At 47.5% G+C, this 24857-nt stretch overlaps 1 protein-coding gene across 20 annotated transcripts in view; it reads left to right on the forward strand.

Annotated features, from left to right (window-relative positions):
* Positions 1 to 24857, forward strand: part of NRXN2 (neurexin 2) — a 345065-nt gene that overhangs the window by 4063 nt on the left and 316145 nt on the right. The window contains exon 1 of one of the 20 annotated variants that reach the window (XM_081892968.1): positions 16346 to 17109. The exons of the other annotated variants lie outside the window; for them this stretch is intronic. The gene's annotated coding sequence lies outside the window, so the exon portion shown is untranslated. Of the gene's footprint in view, positions 1 to 16345; positions 17110 to 24857 lie in introns of those variants that run through there. 20 annotated transcript variants of the gene reach the window in all.

Here is a 24857-nt window from a genome sequence, read left to right on the forward strand (position 1 = left end):
TTATGCCAGGATTGGGCCTTCTTGCACTAAGTCAATTCAACATTAATTTGGCCAGGGATGTGGAGTCATTGCTCAGGGCTTGCTCTTGACAACCTGAAATTGGACCAGGGGATTATTCTACCCAAGCCTGGACCATCAGAAGAACTTTCATATAACTCCTAGGCATGTTTGCTTTGTTTCTTCCATGGGAAAAAGGGAGTGTCAGTGGCCTGTCTCCAAAGAGATAGGATTGCAGTTGGAAGAGGCGCCAAGGGTCTCTAGTCCAACCCACTCCCCCTGCAATGCAGGAATCATAAGAACATAAGAAGAGCCTACTGGATCAGGCCAATGGCCCATCTAGTCCATTGCAATGGTCGAGCAAAGTAATTTTTGAATCAGGACTTAATGCGCTGACATCCCTCCACTTTAGATAGCAATGTGCAGGTTTAGTTCTCCAAAAGGTGGTCAGCCATCCCTGCTGTATGGAGTGGAGGTGTCATTCTCTTTCTGCTGACTGGAGCCCTGATCCTCTGCCCCAAAGCCCTGGCTGGACTCTGCATGTTACTCCAATTACAGATGGTGGGCATTAAATAGCTGCTAAAGAAATGGCTTTAGCACCTGTTTGCACCTGACTCCATAGAACTACAAGGCAGGCCCCTTCATCTCCCCACCAATGAGGGAAATGGACTGAAATGATGATTGGGGTGTGGGCAAGGCCAAGCAGCACATTCTGGGCTCTCTTAAGAGTGGTCAGACAGGCACCAAGCACAAGGAGTTCTCTTGCAAAGCCCCCTTAGCAATAAATGGAAGCCCCACAAGTTCACGCTTGGCTTCACTTAGGTGCATGCAGAAGACGTTTCTGATGGATCAGGCCCCGTGTTAATGAATGGGTGGTTGAGTCCCTGCACAGAACACCAGGATGTCCCAAGCCAGCCTGAGAAAGCGTGCCGATTCCACTTGCAAAATTTGGGTTCAGGCAGAGGAGCTATCTCTCTGAAAAGGTTCTTTCTTGTGTGCTCTTACTCTCTCTCCAAACACACACACACACACATATATATGCACACACACTTTTCTGCTGTATAGTTTACAGAGCTTCCCTTTGGAATATTTCGCTGGAGGAAGGCGTTATCACTTCAGGATTTTTTTTAAAAAAAGAAACGGCAGCACAAAGCTCTTGAGAATTCCTCTTTCTGCTGGAGTTCCTTATCATCCACTTGCAATGTTCACATTAGAGTTCAACTTCCTTTAATTCATTCCAGATTTGTGTGTGTGTGTGTGTGTGTGCAGATGCTGGTTTTTCCTATATAAAAAAAGGACTCCCCACCCTATGTTGCTTTTTCCTCCTTCGCAGCCTGCCTTGCCCCTTCTCTCCCTACCCACCCACCCAATGATAAAACAAAACCTCCACTGTGACAAATGGATACCTCAGGATGGGGCAACCACTGCCTACCCCCCCTCCAAGGCATGCCTTTCTGTGGGCTCAGGCTGCTTTGTCCTCTTACCGAATGGTTTAAAGTGTTGGCCCAGATAAATTTTACATGAATAATTTCTCTCCCTGCAGCAAGAAAATACACAAAACAAGCCCTTCGGCTGGCTATAATTGAATTTTTTTTCCTGGTTACCTGAAATGTGATTTGTGCTGGAGGAGGGTTGGGGTGTGTGTTTTGCTGGTGTGGATTTGAACCTAATCTTGCAAACTGGCTTTAAAAGCTGATCTTGTCATGAGAGAGAGAGAGAGAGAGAGAGAGAGAGAGAGAGAGAGAGAGAGAGAGAGAGAGAGAGAGAGAGGGAGGGAGGGAGAGAGGCCTTCTGGGCTGTGCCAAGAGCAGAGCTGAGGGTCTTTCTGCAGCCTCAAAGATTAAATTTATATTTCTGTGTCCACCAGGCGAAAGGGCCTTGTAAATCTATTAAGAGAGCAATCCTCTTTATTCCTTGTATATAGCATTTTTAATGTGAGAGAAGCTTGATATCTTTTACTTTGCCTATTCACAGAACATCCCTCTGAGGAATCTTCTTGCTAGCATTTAGAGCTATTCCCATCTCACATACAGAAGGACTGAGGCTGGCAGAGAATTACTTGCCTGAAGGCACACAATGCACCCCATAATTCCTGGTGCAACCCTGTGTCCGCTGACCTACCAATTGGACCTTGGGTCACCATCATTTCTTTCTTTCTTTTTTTCTCTGGGTCTCCTGTGACCTTCCCACCATCTCCTGGGTGGACTTAGCCTGCTGTGAGGTGAAGTGTGAGAGGGCCTTCTCTGTGGTGGCCCCACCAACTCTGGAATGCCCTTCCTCTAGAGGCTTAGATGGCAGAGACCCTGATGGGTTTTCCACTGGCAAGTAAAAGCTATTCTGTTCTCCCAGGCATTTGGAGCAAGGACACTAGAAGAGCCCTGCTGAATCAGGACGAAGGGGACCCATCCTGTTCTCGCAGTGGCCAACCAGATGCCACAGTGGGAATCCTGGAAGCAGGACCGGCACAGCAGCTACACCCTCCCCTCGTGCATTTCCCAGCAACTGGTATTCAGAGCGTGTAAGAAAATTGGGGTTGGCTTTTACAGCCCAACTCCCCATTGAGAGATGTTGTGTCTCTCAGGTCCTCTATCAGTCAGAGATGCAAACAGAGATTTCCAAGGAAGCAAGGCAAGCTGATGCTTTTGATCTTTATTCCTCTGTTGCAACAGAGTCTCCTTCTTCCCCTTGCAAGGAGGTGAGGAGCAGAGAACAAAAGCGTGTTACAATTTTTAAACCCTCAGATAGTGACCACCTCTGTAATGGAAAGACACCCCCCCCAAACAAAAACCCCAAACAAAATGGGTTGCATGTGTGAATCAGATCATGCTCAGATTTCATGCTACTCCAACATATTTATTTACAAGCCTGCCAATCTGTATGCCTGACAACACCTGATTATGGCTGCTCCTGGCCTGTCTGAAGCATCCTTTTGAAATGGTGAATACCTAGACTCCAGAATTCATTGTCAAGAGCCTTTTTCATTCCTGCATAGATATCTGCTCTTTTGGCGGGTCAGATAGGCCATTCAACACATACACGTCTCAAATGGTTTGCAGAGGGGTGACCTATCAGGTATTTGCTGCTAGTGACTTTAGGGGGACTCATAGCTTGACTAGGGGCTAAACATGGATGCTGTATTGCCCTCTACTATTTCAGACATGTGCTTTATGCACTTATATATATGTCTGTTGACCTTGCACACTTACACATGTGCATTTTATTTATGACAGCTTAGAATTCATATAACAAGAGCCTACTGCTTCCACTAATGGAGGTAGAACATAGTCATCATGGCAAGTCGCCACCAATAGCCTTTTCCTCCATAAATTTGTCCAATCCTCTTTTAAAGCCATCTAAATTTGTGGCCTTCACAACTTCTTGTGGGAGGGAGTTCCATAGGGCACTGTGTGAAGAATGTACTTTGTCTGTCCTGAATCGTCCAACGTTCCATTTCATCAGATGTCCCCAATTTCTAGTATTATGAGAGAGAGAGAGAGATAATGTTTCTCTATTCACTTTCTTCACACCATCAATAATTTTATGCACCTCTTATCATGTCCCCTCTTAGTCACCTTTTCGCTAAACTATACCCAGCTCTGCAATATCCTTTTTGAGGTGAGGCAACCAGAACTGAATGCTTTATTCCAAATGTGGTTGCACCATATAGATCTGCATAATGACCTCATGATCTTGGCAGCTTTATTTTCAATCCCTTTTCCTAAACCCTAGCATGATGATATTCACATTTTTCACAGCTGCTGCACACTGGGTTGACAGCTCCATCCAGCTTTCCACTATGACCCCAAGGTCTTGTTCCTGGTCAGTCACTGCCAGCTCAGACCCCATGAGTGCATATGGGAAGCTAGGAATGTTTTTGCTCCACTGTGCATCACTTTACAATTGCTTGCATTGAATTGCATTTGCCATTTCACTACCCATCCACACAGTCTGAAGAGAATGAGCAGGATTTTGAAGCTCCTCAGAACCTCTTTTGTTTTTTTTCAACCACCCTGGTATCATAAGTGGATTTGGTTCCCTCACTACTCCCCACTAACTCTAGGTTGTTCATGAACAAGTGAAAAAGCACGGGTCCAAATACTAATATTTGGGGGACTCCACTTTCTACAGCCCTCCCTTGGGAGAACTGTCCATTTTTCCTACTCTCTGCTTCCTGTTACTTTTCCAGTTCCTGCTCCATAAAGACAACATCACCTCTTATTCAATAGTCTTTCATGGGGTACTTTGTGAAAAGCATTTGGAAAGTCTCTGAGTACACAATGTCAACTGGATCTTCTCTATATGCAGTACTCTCAAAGAACTCTTAATAGGTTAGGGAGACTTGCAGAAGCCATGCTGCACCAAACTTGTTCTTTAACCTAGGTAATTCTAGCTTTAACAGTACTTTGCACCAATTTCCCCAAAACAGACATTAAGCTTACCAGTCTGTAATTTCCAGGGTCCTTCCTGGGGCTTTATTATTATTATTATTATTATTATTATTATTATTATTATTATTATTATTATTATTATTATATTGGCTACTTTCAGTCCCCAGATACAGAGGCTGATCCTAGGGACAACTTACATATGTTTCTGAAAAAATCAACAGTGCCACATTTGAGTTTGTTAAGAGTTCTCAGGTTGATGCCATCCAGACTTGATTAATCTGTCAGTTTTTAATTTGTCAATGACGCCTAGAGTTTCATCTCTCGTCACCATTATTTGCCCCAGTCCCTCAAACTTCCTTCCCTAGGAAGTTAGCTCTGGCACAGAAATCTGCCCTATCTGCCCTGTCTTCCACAGGGAAGACAGATGCAAAGCATTCATTCAGCTTCTAGGTGTAATCTCCTGGTCTTCCTTTAGCACACCATGTTCTCTCTTGTCATCCAAAGGTCCAAATGCCTCTCTAACTAGTCTCTTGCTACTAATCTTTTGCCGTTGCTTGTCTTTATGCTTTGAGCAATATTTTCATCAAATTCATGATGTAAGCAACCCTTATTGTCTGCTTGCATTTCTTTGCCAAAGTTTATGTTCCTTTTCGTTGTCCTCATTTGAACAAGACTTCCATTTTCTGAAGAAGCCTTCTTGCCTCTAATAGCTTCTTTGACTCTGCTCCTCTGACACCCTCTTGGCCTTGGCAGTGCCTTCCTTGATATGCATTATACATTCTAGCTGAGCTTCTGTTATTGTGGTTTTGAACAACCCCCAAAGCGTTGTGGAAACATTTGATCCTCCAGACTTTGCCCTTCAACATTGTTTTAACCAATCCTTTCATTTTTGAGAAGCTTCCTCTTTTGAAGTCAAATGTGAATGTTTTGCATTTTCTTGGCACTGTGGCCACTGTTCCCAATCACTTGCATCTCACACCAGATTCTGGGTGCCACTTAAATTTAATTCCAGGGCCATACCTCCCAGCAACCCCTCTGCCCTATGACTAACGGTTCTAGGGCACAGTCATTTGGGGTATCATGAAATTTCACCTCTTTGTCGTGATTGTAACACTTATATAGTCAGTTGGTGTGAGGGTGATTGAATTCACTCTCTACTACAACATCTCTCTTGGATGCTTCCTTCATTCTTCATCTGCCCCTTTCGAGACTTCTTTCTTAAATATATATATATATATTCTTTCTTCTTTCTTAAAAATATATATATATATATATATATATATATATATATATATATATATATAAAAATAATTTTCAAAAAAACATACAATATATTTTCTCATCTTATTCCGTGTTTTGGACTTCCATCAACCACATCTGAAGATTTTTCAATCTTTATCACTTAATCTCCATTTCATTAATTTCACTATTACTTTTAATAGCCCTTCACTAATAGTTCTCTTCATACTTTTCTCTGCAATATTTCACATAGTCCTCCTTACAAAACTTCTTGCAATCCTACTAGCATAATCTGTTGACTACAATTGCTTTTCAGATAGTTCACGTATACGTATTCACGTATCCAGTCCTCTGAGAATCTCTGATCCCACAGGTTTCGAATCCTTCCTCTCATCTTGTCTAATTCTGCATAGTCCATTAATTTCATCTGCCATTCCTCTTTCGTTGGTAATTCTTCACCCCTTTCGGGACTTCTAGTTTGCTGGACTTAGTGCTTTCTCGTACAGGGTGACACCACCTTTGGCATGTCCTCCCTGTCCTTCATATAGAGTTTATATCTAGAGATAGCTGTGATCCACTGGTTCTCTCCATTCCACCAGGTTTCCACCATGCCCACTGTAATGATGCTGTCCTCAAGCACTCCGGCCATCGTGGTCTGGAGGCCTCTAGCCTTAGCGTATAAACACTTGGGTACCTTCTCTGTTTTCAAGTGGCACTTGTGCTTTGGCCTGCAATGTTTTGGCTTTTCTAAATTGTCACTCTGAGCCCCTGCACTCACAACACCTAGCTCAAGGCTTACATTTCACCGCTTAAATTTTCATCATTTTTTCCCCAGCCAGGCAGGGACCAGGGGGAGATTTGTTCCCAACTGGACCATCCTCATCTCCTGTTGGCTTCCCCCTGTCAATCATTTTAAAACAAGGGTCAGCAAACTTTTTCAGCAGGGGGCCGGTCCACTGTTCCTCAGACCTTGTGGGGAGATGGCGGACTTTATTTTGAAAAAATAATAATGAACAACTCCTATGCCCCACAAATAACTCTGAGATGCATTTTAAATAAAAGCACACATTCTACTCATGTAAAAACACACTGATTCCCGGACCGTCCACGGGCTGGATTGAGACGGCGATTGGGCCAGATCCAGCCCCTGGGCCTCAGTTTGCCTACCCGTGTTTTGAAAGCTTCTCTGCCACCTTTGTATATTAAGCTCCAACAGTCTAGTTCCATCCCAGTTCAAGTGGAGCCCATCCCTTTTGTACAGGACCAGTTTGCCCCAGAATGTTCCCTAGTGCCTCACAAATCCAAACTCCTCTGCCTGACACCATGGCCTCATGCATGCATTGAGACCACAGAGCTGCATCTACCTGCCTGGACATGCATGTGGAACTGGCAGCATTTCAGAGAAACCCATCTAGGAGGTCCTGGCTTTCAGCATCCTACCTAACTTTGGCTTCCAGAACCTTGTGACTACATTTCCCCCTGTCATTGATGCCAACATGCGCCACAACCACTGACCCCTCCCCAGGACTAACTTCCAGGCTACTTAGGTGACAGGCAACACCTGTAACTTTTGCACCAAGCAAGCAAGGCACCTTGTGGCCATAACACACCCATCTTATCTATCTCTCTATGATTGAACCACCCACCACCAGATTTTCCCTGTGACCTGGAGGATAACTGCTCATTCCCCAAGGAATGTATTTCTTCTAAGGGAGCAGTTCCCTCTTCCGCAGTCTGAACCCCTCTTTTCCCCCGAGACCCTCCTTCTCCAAGCACACTCTCTCGTCTGGGGAGCAGAAAACAGAGATCATGTCTCCCTCATCAACCTCTTGTCTCCCAGCTGCTGCAGGTCAGCCACCTTGGCCCCAAAGAAACACGCACATTCCCCAAGGACCAATAGCTCATTGCAACTTGGGGCACACCCAGCCAGCCATAAGTTCTGTCTAGCAGGCAGATAGCTGTACGTGTTCTGTGCAATACACTGGAAACCCTCCCCACCTCTGCTGGCGATCTACCTGCATATCTATTATCTGTAATTCATCTGATTAGTTTACCTACCTGTTAGAACAAAGAGGGGAAGGGAAGAGCAGTCTGGCCTGGCTTCCTGGCCCTGTTGTTGAACTCACTGGGCTGCTGAACTCACTTGCTGTGTCCATCAGTGGGGCTGAGACGCTGCCTCAGCTGGGGCTCCCCTCTGGCACATGGAGCAAGGTTGGGTGTGGGGCTCCCTTGCTAGGTTGTTCCAAGTACATATCCCTGGCTCACTTTCCTCTGGTGCCAATGTACCCAACAAAATCAGGGCTGCCTTTTTGGAAAAACAGGAGCCGGTGGGGCTCAAACTCTGTGGCTCACTCAAATTTCAAACGAGTAGGCGTTTGAAAAGGGGAAATGTGCAACCACTTCAGCTTTATTGATTTCATGCTGTTATTCTATTGCTTTTTTTTATTAATTGGGCTGTTATTAATAACTGTTATATTTGATGTATTAATTTTGTATATGTGCTTATTGTTGGAAACAATAATATCTTGGGATCACACTGATGGGGTGAAGGGTGGTCTACAAATTGGAGAAATAAATCATCAGTCGGTAGAACATGAGACTCTTAAATCTCAGGATTGTGGGTTTGAGTCTCATGTTGGGCAAAAGATTCCTGCATTGCAGGGGGTTGGACTAGATGACACTTGTGGCCTCATCCAACTCTACAATTCTATGATGATATATGTTAACAGGCAGAAATTCAAAAAGGCGTTTCTTCCCACCCCCATGGAGTTTTCCTACTTGAAAAGGCCATACCTGTTGAATTTTGACCCACCTTGCAGTCCTGCCAGGAGCAGAGGCTCTGCTGTCCTTCTCTGCAGTGCGTGGGGTGTGGGAACAGACAGGGATCTGGGTTTTGTCGGCTCTGGCTGCTATGTGCACAGACTGGTGGGGGCCAGTTCTTACTGTAAAAGAAGAGGCTCTCGATTGAGACAACTCCCCAACCCGCCAGCTGCCTGATTAAGTCGAGTGGCAGCCTCAGGGGCAGATTTTGAATGTCATTTCAGGGCAGCAGAGTGAGGCAGATCTCTGTGCATAGGAAGCTGTCAAATCCTTGGGCCATCGACCTCAGTATTGTCTGCACTGACTGGGGGTCTCAGGTGGGGAGGTCTCTCCCAGAACTACCTGGAGAAGGTGCCAAGAACTGATCCTTCTGCATCCAGAGCAGTGGCGTAGCGTGGGTTGTCAGCACCCGGGGCAAGGCAAGTAATTTGTGCCCCCTAACCCGTGGATTTGCACCCCCTAACCCTAACCCCCAGATGTTGCGCCCGGTGCGGCCGCCCCCCCCTGCACCCCCCACGCTACGCCACTGATGCAGAGTGGGTGCTCCAGGCTCTCCAGGTGCCCCCATTTTCCAGGGACAGTCCCAGATTTACAGAAGCCATCCTGGTTTCTGATTTGATCCCGGAATGTCCTGCTTTTCCTTAGAATTTTCATTGGATAAATATTGGAGGGTGTAGAGTTTTGCAACCCCTGAGCCAAGGAGATAAGTATACAACCTTTAGAAGACACCTGAAGGTAGCTCTTTATAGGGATGTTTTAAATGTTTACTGTTTTATTATGTTTTTATATATGTTGGAAGCCACCCAGAGTGGCTGGGAAAACCCAGACAGATGGGTGGGGTATAATAATAATAATAATAATAATAATAATAATAATAATAATAATAATAATTCTGGATGTCCCTATACTCATCAGGGGACACGGGGGGGGGGTGCTGTGGGTTAAACCACAGAGCCTAGGACTTGCTGATCAGAAGGTTGGTGGTTCGAATCCCCGCAACGGGGTGAGCTCCCATTGCTCAGTCCCTGCTCCTGCCAACCTATCAGTTCAAAAGCATGTCAAAGTGCAAGTAGATAAATAGGTACCGTTCCGGCGGGAAGGCAAATGGTGTTTCCATGCACTGCTCTGGTTCACCAGAAGCGGCTTAGTCATGCTGGCCACATGACCTGGAAGCTGTACGCCGGCTCCCTCGGCCGATAAAGCGAGATGAGCGCCGCAACCCCAGAGTCGGTCACAACTGGACCTAATGGTCAGGGGTCCCTTTATGGTTACCTTTATATTCATCAGAGAAATGTTGGAGAGTATGATGCTCTATCACTGAGCTATGGTCTGCCTCCCGAGTACAGAGCTAGTGCAGCTATGCTATTCTTGCGCATGGGGTGCATGTAGAAGACCCCTGTCACCTCCCATTAGGAAGGACACTGGTTAGCTGCTCTCAGTCAGAGTGGACTGGAGACATTTTTCAAACAGTTGGAGGCAGCAAAGCTTCTGAATTCCAGTTGCTGGAGGCCACGGGAGGGGAGAATGCTCTTGTGCTTGGATCCTGCATGTGAGTTTCCCATTGGAGCATCCAGTTGGCTACTGTGAGAATCGGATGCTGGCCTCGATGGGTCCCCTTTGGCCTGATCTAGAAGGCTCTTTCTGCTCTTATGTCCAATGTTGTAAACAAAATCTTCCCTTCCCTTAGGAGGTATCCAAGAGCCCGTATAAATCCCGCCCTGGAGTCCAAGGCCACCCCCAGAAACATCATACATACATCACAGAAGGGGTGTAGCCCAAGACCACCCCCCAGATATATCATACCTATATCACAGAAAAGGTGGTCTACTACAGAAATCTGAGTGCGTTGTTTATCTCCTGTCTGGCAGGTGACCTGTTAATGGTCACTTGATTGGATTGCCAGTCTTTTGTAATGATAAATACTTAGTTCCTGAGCCAGGTCACAGGCTCACCCTATTCATACACAGACATACCCTTAAGACAGGATTTGTGAACAAAACGACAATGGGGAGGCTTTTCCATTTTTCTTCGACCTTGCAGAGAAATATTTGAGGTCAATTTGGAAGGGACAAAATGGTTTCAGGACTTTTTCTGTGGGCTTTCAGATATGTGGTTTATATATGCAGTTATGAACATTTTCCAGTAACAAGAAGCCGAAAGCACCAGCCTGAAGATGACGAGTGAGACCTCGTCGAAACGTCGCCTAGACACCCCAACTTTTACACGGGAAGACACCCGAGGACACCAAAACCTGCATATATATATATATATATATATATATATATATATATATATATATATCCTTAAAATTCTTATAATACCAAGCATGATGGACTGCCAGTGGCCCCCAAGTTCCATTCATGTGGTCTGGGGTGGAAGGCTGTGGAAGACTAGATAATATCCGTGCTTGGCCTCGTGTTTGTTTGATCTATTTTCCTAACAATGGAAACTGAGACTGTTTTCATCAGGGTTGGATTATCAAACAGGTTGGAAAGGTTCTGTCTTCAGCCAGTGGCTTTTGTATCACACAGCCTTGGTACAATCTACAATTCCTCCTCTGAAAACTTACCCACTAAAAGGCCTTTTCTCTGGACTAAAGAAAGTGATTTTCTCAATGCGGTGCTGGCTTTGACGAGCAGGCTGTTTTATTTTTCTTCTCATTTAATGCAGTATGGAAAAAATATTATGCTCATTTGACAGTACACTTATCGCCATTGTGATTTATTGTCTTCCTGGCTTTCTTTTCAACAGAAGGTCCCAGAGCAGGTGACTGCAGATAAAAAAGCATAATTCAAGCAGTGGGAAAAGACAAAACCCACTCACAACCCCCAAACCAATAATCCATATAGTGCTATGGAGGTGGGTGGGTGGGCAGCACATTTTAAAGTTTATCAAGTGGTCCACTGAGGCTCCCACAGTGGATATTGGGCAGGGGCAGGGGAGTTTTGAAAGCCACTGTGCTGGATGTCCAAATAGCCTTGTAAAAACCCCAAGTGTTCTGAAAGGACTTCCACAATGAAAGAGCTCTGGAGCTTTGCATTCAAAGATGGTGAGATGCCTTTGCCTGCAAGTGGGACTTCTCTTCCAAAGAGCTTGAGAGCAAAGCTGGAAACCCACAGGACCCCTGACCATTAGGTCCAGTCGTGACCGACTCTGGGGTTGCGGTGCTCATCTCGCTTTACTGGCCGAGGGAGCCGGCATACAGCTTCCTGGTCATGTGGCCAGCATGACTAAGCTGCGAACAAGAGCAGCGCACAGAAATGGTGTTTACCTACCTTCCCGCCGGAGTGGTACCTATTTATCTACTTTCACTTGATGTGCTTTCGAACTGCTAGGTTGGCAGGAGCAGGGACTGAGCAATGGGAGCTCACCCCGTTGCTGGGATTCAAACCGCCGACCTTCTGATTGGCGAGTCCTAGGCTCTGTGGTTTAACCCACAGCGCCACCCGCGTCCCGGACACCCACAGAGACCCCTGCAATTGCTGCCAAGCAGCGCCTGGCTGGGACAATCAGCTGGTTGGAAGCGTGGCTGAGTTTGCGCGGAATGCAGAGCAATGTAGCGAATGAGCAGTGGAGGCTGGTGGAGAGCAGGTGTGAAGTGAGCAGAAGTTGCGCTTCCACATCCACACCAACACCTAACATACATTCAAAGCACCTGACACCCTCCAAAGAATTCTGGGAATTGTAGTTTGTGAAAGGTGCTGGGAATCAGATGGGGAAACAACAGGATACTTGGGTGGGAGTCACTTTAAATGTATGGTGTGGACCTTCTGGCTGTTGTTCTTGTGGAATTACAACAACAACAGTTCTCTTATTTGTACCCTGCTTATCTGACTGGGTTGCCCCAGCCACCTTCCAATGTTTGGCTTTGAAGTATTTGGCTTGGCTGATTGCATGGGCGCTCTCATTTCTGGCCAGGTCCCTGTGTGGGACAAGCTTCCTTGGGGGCAATGAGGTGGGGTGGGGTGGCTCGTGCGGGGGTGCCTCAACTAATGGCCGTGGAATTTTAAGGAGATATATATAGAGCCGGTGTGGTGTAGTGGTTAAGAGCAGCGGACTCGTAATCTGGTGAACCGGGTTCGATTCCCCACTCCTCCACATGCAGCTGCTGGGTGACCTTGGGCCAATCACACTTCTTTGAAGTCTCTCAGCCCCACTCACTTCACAGAGTGTTTGTTGTGGGGGAGGAAGGGAAAGGAGAATGTTAGCCGCTTTGAGACTCCTTAGGATAGTGATAAAACGGGATATCAAATCCAAACTCTTCTTCTTCTTCTTCTTCCTTGGCAGAGCCTGGCATGCTAAGGTTCCAGGGTCGATCCCCTGTGGCATCTCAAGGGAAGAACCCTGCCTGAAATGTCCTCACTGCACACCCCTAACTCTGATCAAGTTAAAAAGCACTGTTCATTTGCGGATTCCACTTCCCACGTCCCTCCACACCGTGAATTTCCTTTCAAAAATAGACATCTTGTCCAAATGACGGGTACAAAAAAGATCGCAAAGTCTGACAACACAAAATGCAAGCAGGCAATAATGGATACTTTAAAAAATAATTTGAGGAGAACTATTTAAATATGTGGGTGGCGCTGTGAGTTAAACCACAGAGCCTAGGGCTTGCCGATCAGAAGGTTGGCGGTTCAAATCCCCGCAAGTTCCCGTTGCTGGGTCCCTGCTCCTGCCAACCTAGCAGTTCGAAAGCACGTCAAAGTGCAAGTAGATAAATAGGTACTGCTCCGGCGGGAAGGTAAACGGTGTTTCCGTGCACTGCTCTGGTTTGCCCGAAGCGGCTTAGTCATGCTGGCCACATGACCCGGAAGCTGTGCGCCAGCTCCCTCAGCCAATAAAGTGAGATGAACGCCACAACCCCAGAGTCATCCACAACTGGACCTAACAGTCAGGGGTCCTTTACCTTTTTTATTTAAATATGTTAGTAGTAGCAGCAGGAGACTGGCTAGTGAGGTGGTTGGACCTTTGGAGGACAGATCTCTGTGCTGATCTTCTAACAAAAATGTCCCTAAGGTCTGTGCTTGAGGACTGGAAAGTAGTCAGTGTAGCACTAATTTTTAAAAAGGGATCCAGGGGAGATTAGCTTGATGAGAAATTGACAGGAAGGGTTCTTATAGCTAAGATAACCAAGCATGTAGAAGAACAAGCCTTGCTGAAGCAGAACCAGCATGGCTTCTGCAAGAGCAAGTAGAGTTTTTTGAGAGTGTCCACAAGCCTATAGAAAGAGGGGATCTGCTTGAGATTGTGTACTCAGACTTTCAAAAAGCTTTTGATCAATACCTCACCGAAGACTCCCAAGCTTGTCATAGACTAATTGATTTATTTACTCTATTTAAAATATGTCTGGGCTGCCGTCCCAATTGCAAAAGATCCTGAGGGTGCCTCTTTGGTTGTGTGATGCATCTTTGCTTTGGTTGTCCCTCTAAGGGCATGTTTCAGGCATCAGCACCCTCAACTCAGCTGTTTAAGAGCAGCAGGAGAGAGAGGGATGTGAGGGGAATGGGCACAGCAGGATTGTCTTGGAGGAGAGTCTCCTGGTCCTGATAGGATTATCTTCCTCAAATATTGCTCTAAAGCTGCCACCCCCACCTTTGAAAAGTGCCTTGAGTGGAATTTATGTGATGTTCTTCGAATTTCACCTGAGCTCTGCATATCTAAATTCCTGGAGCGCCTGAAAGTTTGTGTATGCTTTATGTTTTATTACTGTTGTTCATACTGGGTGCTGCTTGTTTTATAATGACATTTAGTAATGACTCCCCTCCCCCTTTATTAAACAACTTTGGCTATCTTGAGTAAAACTCCATGGTGCTTTGATCAATCCAATTATCATTAGGCAAGCCTCTCCATTTTCTGCAGAGGGGTCTTTTCAGGACAGAATTTGCAGAAGTGGGCACTAGCCTTCATTTTTTTTTAGGTCCTTGTTTGCTGTCATGTGGACTAGTAACTTTTCTGCCTTTTTTGTTTTTAATAAGAAGGGGTGCAGTTGATCCAAAGCTATACACAGGGACATCGAATTTGATCTTGGCAGGAGAAGAAAACGTGGACTGAACTCCATGGTGCCTCATTTTGTCTTGATTGCAGCCACTGCAGACCCTCCCAAGTGTCCCTATTTTCCAGGGATAGTCCTGGATTTATAGCTGTCCCAATTTCTGATTTGATGCTGGAATGTCTTGCTTCTCCTTAGGACATTCCTGTTTTCATCAGCGAAATATTGGAGGGTATGGAATTATGCGACCTCCTGAGCCAAGGATATAAGTAACCTTACAACCTTTGGAAGACGTCTAAAGGCAGCCCTGTATAATTTTCTTATATTTTTATATATGTTGGAAGCTACCCAGAGTGGCTGGGACAACCCAGCTGGATGGGTTGGGTATAAGTGTGGTGGAGTCTCCTTCTTTGGAGGTCTTTAAGCAGAGGCTTGACAACCATATGTCAGGAGTGCTCTGATGGTGTTTCCTGCTTGGCAGGGGGTTGGACTCGATGGCCCTTGTGGTCTCTTCCAACTCTATGATTCTAAGTACCGGTAATAATTTTTTTAAATTGTTGTTGTGGAATAGGACATCCCTATTTTCATCAGAGAAATGTTGGAGGGTATGCACGCTGTATTTATTTATTTCGTATTCATTTCATATAATTTATATCCTGCTTGCAGAGGCGTAGCTAAGGGGGGCGGGGACACAGTAGGTGCCACACTGTTGGGGGCAGTACTTCCTGCAGGGCCAGCAGTGCACCGGAGCCACGCATCTCTCCTGGGAGTGATGCAATGGCTCAGGCACCTGCAGGCTCGTGCACGCCGTTGCCTGCTTGATTGTAAAACAAGAAACAAACCAACCTGCAAAGCGGTTTACAAGAAAAATGTGCCATTTTTGTTAGTGCCACAGTACGTAAAAATGGTCCTGGGCTATGCAGGCACATAACAGTGTCCCTGAGAAAGTACTGAGCGTTTTCCCTTTGCCATCTACACCCAGCACTCCCCCTGTCTGGAAAAATCTAGGTGCAAGGCTGCTCAGTCACCCAGCTCGTTGGGCAGAGCCCATGGGTCCTTGCAGAATAAAGGAAGGAGTCCAGCCACCAACCGGAGCAAATAGCTGTAGACCAAAGTTTATTGTGCAACAGGTTCAAGGAAGAAAGTTTGAACCCTGAGAATAGAGTGACAAGAACTTTTAAAACTTCCCACCACATCCCATGATACAGTTCGCACAGCATCATTGATACATCATCTTTACATCACTGACATGTCACAAAAGGGGAGGGGTAGACAGGGGTTACACTAGTTCAACCTTGACTAACATGTCCAGACAAGTCCTTGGTTCAAGATTAGCATAAGATGACATGTCAGGGCTCAAGACCCAGGTATAAGATTAGCATAGGCAGACACCTCTGAAGTCCCACCACCCAAAGTACAATAGAACTTCCTTTGCATGTCTGGGCCCCTTGGCAAGTCTGTTGATGGGATTAGGCTTTCCTTGGCCAACAATCAGCTCAGCAATTGTCACCTCTGGGCACTTCCTGGAGTCCTTTTCTCAAGGGAAAAACAGCTTTGGAATGGAGGAAACTGGCAAAGGAGTTGATTTTATATTATTTTTATAGCTAGGTAACTTCCCTGAGCTGCCAAGCTGAAAGGATACGTTAAGGCATAATATTTGTAACATTTAACAACTTTAAAGATGTGCCGCCCCCCCCGTAATTTCCGTAACACTGGGTATCAGACTGAAGCCGGATCAGGGTTTCTACAAGCTTCCGGGTCCCAGAGGAGGGTGTTTTGCAGGCAGGCCTGAACCCCATAAACGCTTCCTGGTTTCGAAAGGAGCTGCAAGGCTTCTGGTCTCCTGTTCCTTAGGGAGAGCCCCAGCCTTTCAAGCCAACTCCAAACGCGCACTGGAGTAAACAAAGCTTTGGAAATCCGGGAGTGGTGGGCACAGGGAGCAAGAATATATATTGCAGAGGCAGGGAGACGGCAGAGAGATGTGGGCGGCTGCCGCTGCTGCTGCTGCTTCTCTTCCTTGCTCTCCTCCTTGTTATCACGACAGTCGTGTCTCCAGCACAAGCAACAAAAGCGGAGCCTCTCAGGCTTGTGAAGGCGGCGGCGGCGGCGGCGGCGGCGGCTTCTAGAGCTTTCACAAATCTCTCCCTGCCTTTTCAGGCACTCAAAGGCTTCCTCAGGCACTTACTTGCTCCGGGAAAGATTATAGCAAAGCTTTCTGCTTTGTGCTTCTCCACCCAGGGGGTCTCCAGATTGCTGGGCCATTAGGCGCTTGAATGACCTCCACCACCCCCCTTCCTTTTTTTTTGATGGTGGTGGTGAGATATTTCTCAACTCCCTTTTTCACATTGGCTTTTGATGGCTCCTTAATGGCCCACACCAGAGCCAGGGCAAAGGACATCGCTTCATCCCGATGGAGGAGGAGGGGCCAGCCTCTTCCCTTTCCTTTGGCCTGGAAGGCTGTGGAATCCGAACCAATCCTCTTCGTTTTGATCTGCCTCTTCCTCCTTCCGTGGAACATCATCTGGGATTCAGGCAAGGAACATCTGGGGGTCCTAGCAAGGTGCAAAAATATACCCCACCCCCAAGACACCCTCCAAGTGGTCCCTATTTTCCAGGGACAGTCCCGGATTTAAAAGAAGCCATCCCTGCAAGGATCCTGTACATGTTTACTCACGAGTAAGTCCCACTGCCTTTAATGAGGCTTGCTTCCAGGGAGACATGCCATTGACTGCAGCCTAAATGTCCATTTTGACAGCAGAGGTCGGCATGAATTTGAATCTGTGAGCAGAAAATTTGATTCCTACAGGGTTTTGATCCCCATAGAGGGTGTCTGTGGGGGTTGGCTTTTTTTAGGCGGGGGGTGGTGGATTCTGCCCTTGGGGTCTTCTTCTTCTTCTTTTAACAACCTTGGGGGTGTGTTGACCTGCAAAAGAGTCCAATGGCTTCTTCAAGGGCACAGCATGCAGGAGAAGTTTCAACCACGCACATCCTCGCCCCCCTCCCGCACCCCCGAGCCATTAATTTCAGCTGATAAATCTGCAGAGCTGTCTCAAATAATGTCAGGAGGAGCAGCGTCGGGAGCAAATTGATAAAATGAAACAGCAGTTTGGTCACCGAGGTTGGACGGGATCCGTACGCAAATTGCAGAGAAGCCCAGAAGAATCTTTGCCCCCCCCCGGCCGCCGCCCCCCCCGCAACCCCACCTCCCTGGCCAGCCAGCCGGCATGGATTTTCCTCTGCCCCATTTATGATGATAGGAAGTGAGCGGATAAAACACAGAGCTTGTGTGACAGGGCAGGCAGCAGGCTAGGGCAGGCCTGGAGAACTGATTGTGGCAGGGCGGTGTGTGTGTGTGTGTGTGTGTTCTCCACAGATGCTCCTGGCCCAAGAGGCCTGTCATCCCTGGCCAAAGGTGCCCCAGGCATCAAGATGAGGGTGTCAGACTAGGGCTGGAGAGCCCCGGTGACATGAGCCTGCGCTACCTCTCCTTCTAGCTTACCTGACGGGGGTGTTGTGAAGGCAAAAGGGGTGAGCCCCAAGCTCTTTGAAGTGGCATAACAATATAATAACATATGTATGCGCAGTGCTTTTTTCTGGGGGGTGGGGACGCAGGGGTATGCATACCCCTAAACATTTTGTGAATCTAAGTTTGGCCTCATTGAGGGGCAGTAATTCAATATGAGTAGGAAAAAGAAAATACCCCTAATTTTTTTTTTAAGGAAAAAAACTCTCTCTCTCTCTCTCTCTCTCTCTCTCTCTCTCTCTCTCTCTCTCTGTGTGTGTGTGTGTGTGTGTATCTCAAATGTTTTATTTGAAGAAGCTGCACAAGTGAGCAGGGAACTGCCCTCACAATGACAATTTGGCTTTTGACAGTTTTTAAAATCCTCCTCTCTGGTTTTCTTCTGTTTTCCTTAGTGTTTTCTATTTTTATTTTTTTTAAATAATATTTTTTAAAGTTTCAACAAAATTACAAAAATAAAAGAGAATAAAACAAAAAATACAAAATACAGAAAAATAGAAACAATTAAAAACAAATCAACTGTTCTTGGTAAGGCTTGGTTTCCAGACCTTTTATCATCTTGGTCTCCCTCCTCTGCACACCTTCCAGCTTGCCAATATCCTTCTTAAACTGTGGTGTCCGGAACTGGACACAGGACTCCAGGTGGAGTCTCACCGAGGCAGAATAGTGTGTTGCTATGACTTCCTTTCATCTAGACACTAGACTTTTGTTGATGCAGCCTAGAATTGCCTAGCATCCTGCCAGGGGAAAGCACTGGGGATTTTACATGCTTGGCAATCCTGCCCAGACTAGCCCCTCCGGGGTGGCTGGGGCCCATTGGGACTGCTAGGGCAGAAGGCAGGAAACCCAAGCAGCCCATGGAGCCAGCACCAAGGCCAGGCAGGTTAGGGCAGGCTGAGGTCAGACGGAGTCTTCAGTCCAAATGGAACCAGCCTCTGCACTTGAAACAGCCCTGCAATGGGGAGGGGAGTTTCAAGGCCACAAGATCTGGCAGGAGATTTGGGGGCCAGCACAAAACTACCCTGGTCTCAGGCCAAGCTGCCACTGGTTGACTGTCAGAACTGAGGCTAGATTTGCCTGGGTGCTGAACTAGTGCTGGGAGCTTCGCACTGCCTCTCCCTCCCCTGGGACAGTGAGGGTGGTTCTGAGTTCGAGATGCGCCTCTTTCAGTCTTCCGAGGCAGAGAGTTGCCCAGAAAATACCCTTTTAGAAAGCCGTGTCCTTTGTCCTCCTCTGTTGCAAAGGTTTCTGGGAAGGCCCGGAGGCAAAGCAAAGAGGAACCCAGGAAGCAGCAGAGGCCACAGTGTGCAAAACGGGAGAGGCAGGGGATCCTTGAGAAAGAAAACGAGAACTCTTTCCCAATGAGAGCCAAACACTTTTGCTGCTTGCAACAACAGGTGCAAACACCTGCAGGTGAGATTCAGTACTGAACTGTGTGCGTGCCCCCAACGCACACGCAGGCAGCCACACCCCCTCCTTTCCCTCCACCTGGTGCCCACCAGATGTTATGGGATGTAACTCCCATCAGCCCTTGCAGCCAACATGGCTGTGCTCTCACCAACAGACCCAGCATCGTACGGACATGCTGCCTGCAAGGGCAGAGGTGAATTGCGGTCCACAACATGTAGAGGACACCAGGTTGGCCAAGCTTGTTATATTAACCACACACACACACATAAATGCAGAGAAGATGGAAGCAAAACAGTTAATGGCAAAAAATTGCCACATTTCCTTGCTTAAAAAAAATAAGAATGCTCCGTACGAATGCAGCCTGAGGGTACAAAATGTGCCGAGGATGCAAAGCCATCCAAGGTAGCAAAATCTGCCAAAGAGCCAGCCCCCACCCTCCAAAAAAAAGGGGGGTTTTCAGCAAGCAAATGAAATGGCTGAGCAGTAACATGGCAGATAAATTTGAGGCTGACAAAAGTGCCAAGTGAGGCACAATTGCAGCCGTGCAGGGCAGTAGCAGTGCCTGGATTCTCAATGAGCTGCTTCTCCTTATGAGAGAGGAGGCAAGGGTAGAAAGTTGTGGGGAAGCCGTGGGTCTGGAGATGCCCATGGAGCAAGCCAAAGGCCAAAAGGAGCTGGGCGAGACAGGATATTTGCTCATAGAAGAGCAGCTCAGGCTAGGGAACTGAGCCCTGAGAGAGAGAGTGTGTGTATCTTGTACAGTGGTACCTCGGGTTACATATGCTTCAAGTTACAGACTCTGCTAACCCTCGGGTTAAAAACTTTGCTTCAGGATGAGAACAGAAATTGTGCTCTGGCGGCATGGCGGCAGCAGGAGACCCTTTAGCTAAAGTGGTGCTTCAGGTTAAGAACAGTTTCAGGTTAAGTACAGACCTCCGGAAAGAATTAAGTACTTAACCTGAGGTACCACTGTATAAGGCCAGGAGTGCCCTTATTGGTTCCCTGGGTCACCTGATTCCTTCTGGGTGCAGCTCCCCTTTCCCTCAAGGGATGGCGCTGTGGAGCCTCTGCTCCTAAGGTGGTGTAGAGAGCGAATGCCATTAATGTTCCAAGGACTGGCTAAAGAAGGCCCCTTCCAAGTCTATGATCCTAAAGAGAAAGAGCAAAGTTTAAAATGCCTTCCTAAATGCAAGCACTGAAAGAGCACGGAGGGAGGAAGTTCCAGACGTGAGGAACTACAACTCCCAGCACCCCTGGCAACGTGGCCAATGGTCAGGGCTCATGGCAGGAGTTGTAGTTCAGCCACATCCAGAAGGCCAAAGGTCCCCCACAGCTGGCTTAGTTAGCAGAGGGCCTGCTTCGCATGCAGACAATATTGGCTTCAATCCCTGGTGTCTACAGATCAGATGATGGGGAGGAGCCTTCTCTGTCGGGTGAAGGAGAGCAACTGCCAGACAGAGTAGACAGGCCTGGCTTTTCCTGGACAATTGGAGGGTGCCTGGGAGAAGGCACTCGCTTCCCAGCTCTCCTGCCTTTTGCCACCCATAGTACCCTGCCAAGTGGGGTGGCGGTGGCGGCAGGGGGGAAAGATTGCTCTGCCGGATTTCACACTCCTGATTTGAGCAGGGCACCCCAGAATTACAGAAGCCATTTGGGCTTCTGACTGGATCCCAGAATGTCCCTTTTTTTGGTCTGGCGCTTTGGTGGAAGTCAACTTGCTCTTGCGAGAGCTCAGAACCCCAAAAAATGAGCGTCCCAATGTTGATAAGCAGGATTTGGGAGCTTCTGGTATTTGCCAGTGGGTGTGTCCCACAGAGGGCCTCTGACCAAATGCTACCGTATGCCCTAGGACAGGGGTCAGCAAGGTTTATCTTGCCTGGGCTGGATCGGTCCCGTGGAGATACTTCTGTGGGCCAGATTGCGGGTGCGTGCACAATTTTCGGTGTCTCCGCAGATGTGATTTTCGGTGCCGCAGAAGCAAGTCCCCATGCCACGCTGCGCCGCTTTAGCGCAGCGTGTGAGTGGGTGGCTCGGTTTGGGGGCGGCTCATGGGCTGGTCAAATGACCTCTGCGGGCCACTTCCGGCCCGTGGGCCTTAGGTTGCTGATCCCTGCCCTAGGAAGTGGGTAGTCTGTGGCACAGAGAGTCTTCCTGCACTTCTGCAGCAGGAGGCAGCAGCAGCAGTAAGAGGGAGAGAGGCGGGGAGTGTCTCCCTCCTGTTGAGCCTGCGCAGATAAAAAGGCAGCCACGTCAATCAAAGGACAGACCCCCCTGATCTCTAGAACTCTGTTGGTGGCAGAAGCAGGTTTTTTTGCGGGGAGCATGAAGGGAAGTCTGGAATTCCTGGGAGCAGTTGAGTAACCTCGTGACCTTCAGAGTCCTTGTAGGAAACTTCTAGGATGTTGCACGAGCAAATTCAGGCATATGAGAAACTGCACCTCACTTATGTGGCTCTTTCCAGTGAGAGGTCCATTTCCACACACCCCTCCACTCTGCTACATGAGGATAGTTTTGATCAGTGCTTTTTTGTCTGGGGGTACGCAGGGGTACGCATATCCCTAAACATTTTGTGACTCTAATGGGAGAAGAAACTGAATTTTTAATTTTTTTTTAGTTTCTTCTCTAGCACGGTGAATCGTCATTTCCGTTGTTACCCCCAATGGCAGCCTCGTTTCGTGTCACGGTGCTTCTTGAGTCTCAGACAGAAGCGAGCATTTAATGTGTGAAGTAGGAGTTGGAATCTAGCATGGTGATTGGTCAGTTTCGTTGTATTTACTGTTTTTATTTTTCCCGATTGGAGCTATAAAATGGTGATTTTATTGAGTCACAATGAGAGTACCCCCTAAACCTTTATTTGATATTTTATGCTGACTTGGATGTTAGCTGATTTCAGTACTGACTCGTCCACCAAACTGGGGGGTTTGGTCAACATTAATTCTACTCGAGTATAGACCCGTTGCAGTTAGTAGGCATGGCTAACATAGCTCCCCTGATGTCAGTGAGACTACTCTGAGAACAACGTAGCTGGGTTCAACCTGCACACATGGCCCCCAAATTCTGGAAGGGCCCACCTCGCAGGGGCAGCAGAAAGCAGCACCCACAGCAGGGAGGGCAGAATTCCAGCTCCCAGCATGAATCTTCACCCTGAAGCATTTGGCGAAAGTGGCGTTTCTTCCTTGGCTGACGCGGTCCTTAGGACAGGGCTTGTAGTCTGAAGTTGTTCCTCACTCTGGCATTGTGTGAAAAATGAATTTAGCAACTAAATAAACCATTAAATAAAGGAATCAAAATAAGTAGAAATGTGGAAGCTATTGAGCACCCAGGCTCAGGTCAAGGTTCTGGTTCTGGTATATGAAGCCCTACCCAGCTTGGGACCAGGAGATCTGAAAGATCATCCCACCCCTTATATGCTCTGCGGCTGAGACCCTCTTGCTGATACTAACTTATCAGGACATCCTTTCCATACAATGTAGGAATTGGGCCTTTAGTGTGGTAGCCCCTCTGCCCTCTGGAGTGCCCTCCCCTAGAATAGTAAACAAACACTGTCTCTGTTGTCTTTTTGGCACCTCCTGGAGACCTTCTTCCAGTGAGCCTTTTGAGTGGAGATCTTTGTCCCAGTCTGCAGCAGTACAATGGCACCTTGGTTCTTGAACAATCAGTTCCGGGAGTCCGTTTGACTCCTGAAACTGTTCAAAAACCAAGGCACGGCTTCCGATTGGCTGCTGGAGCTTCCTGCACTCAAGCGGAAGCCGCGTTGGATGTTTGGCTTCCGAAAAACATTCGCAAACTGGAGCACTTACTTCCGGGTTTGCGGTGTTCGGGAGCCGATCTGTTCGACAACTAAGTTGCTCAAGAACCAAGGCACCACTGTACTGGGATTTGTTTTTTTGCATAGAATAGAATCATAGAATCCTAGAGTTGAAAGAGTCGTCACTTGGTCCAACCACCTGCAGTGCAGGAATCTTTTAGCCTAAAGTGGGGCTCGAATCCACAACCCTGAGATAAAGAGTCTCATGCTTTTCTGACCAAGCTATTTATTGCTTTAGCACTTGTTGTTTGCTGGCCTGGACTCCTTTCGGAGGAGGGGTGTAATATGAATTTAATTAATAAGATGGAGTGCAGATGGCTCACCTAACGGTTACATGCAGAGCCCTGGCATATTTCTCTTGGGCCAGTGGCTGTCCGTGTTAAGACTCCTTCATTTCTCTCTGGGGTAAAGGGGTAACCTCCTTCTGGAGCAGCCCCCAAGAACCCCCCAAGCCTGCTGGCCATCCCCGCCCCCCAGCCCCACTCTCTCTGGCTGCGACTGGGGCAGCATTAGGGGTGCAACGACAAAGCTGTGAGTTCTGCACCTTGCTTTCCTTATCACCCTGCCAGATTCAACAAAGGAGAGCCCAGGAGAGTTCCTGTCCAAGGCTGGCAGGCGACAGGCCCTTGGAGCGCAGCAATCTTGTTTGGGTGTGGAGCAACTTCCGCTGCCCACGTAGCTCGGGAGCATTTTATTAAAACTGCTTCCCTTTCCTTATTATTATCTCTCTCCCCCCCACTTCGTGCTTCTGTTGGCGGGTAATAACAGGCGATATTTTATTTATCCCCGATCCCGTCAGGACAAGCTCAGATCTAATCGGAACAGACTTCTGCTTGAATTATTGAGAACAGACCACAGCAAAGCAAAGGGAAAGAGAGGTGGGTGTTCGCGTAGGAAGGAGGGAGGGAGGGAGATGGGCCAGCACCCGCCTGTGTGGCCGACACATTTTGGATGAGGGAGCCAAAAGGCTGTGGGGAGGTCCTGCAAAGGGATCTCAGCCCTGAAATCAGTGTTAGAAACTCAGATATATCAGCCAGGTGCCAAACAGCTCCCTAAACCAAGGTTTGAGTCACCAAAACAGAATGTCTAGCTGCCATTTTGGGGCAAGATGGCTCCAAAGTCTTATTTTTTCAAAGGATTGATGGGCTGTGATTGGTTATCAGCTAAACACCTGGCTAGTTCAGATGACAGGTCAAGAGCTTTGAGAAGAATAAAAATCACTTGATCTAGGGACAGTTCACATATGTATTGGCCTATTCTTACCTCTTTTTCGTAATGGTGACACGGACCGTTCACAGTGTAAAAATATTCTTCACAATTATTATTATTGGATGTTTGATGTTTTGCTATGTTTTATATATGCTGTGGGACGCGGGTGGCGTTGTGGGTTAAACCACAGAGCCTAGGACTTGCCGATCAGAAGGTCGGTCCCCGTGACGGGGTGAGCTCCCGTTGCTCAGTCCCTGCTCCTGCCAACCTAGCAGTTCGAAAGCACATCAAAGTGCAAGTAGATAAATAGGTACCACTCTGGCAGGAAGGTAAACGGCGTTTCCATGTGCTGCTCTGGTTCGCCAGAAGCGGCTTAGTCATGCTGGCCACATGACCCGGAAGCTGTACGCCGGCTCCCTTGGCCAATAAAGCGAGATGAGCGCCGCAACCCCAGATTCGGTCACGACTGGACCTAAT

Source organism: Podarcis melisellensis (assembly GCF_964234715.1).
Source record: "Podarcis melisellensis genome assembly, chromosome: 16".
Lineage (NCBI taxonomy): Eukaryota > Metazoa > Chordata > Lepidosauria > Squamata > Lacertidae > Podarcis > Podarcis melisellensis.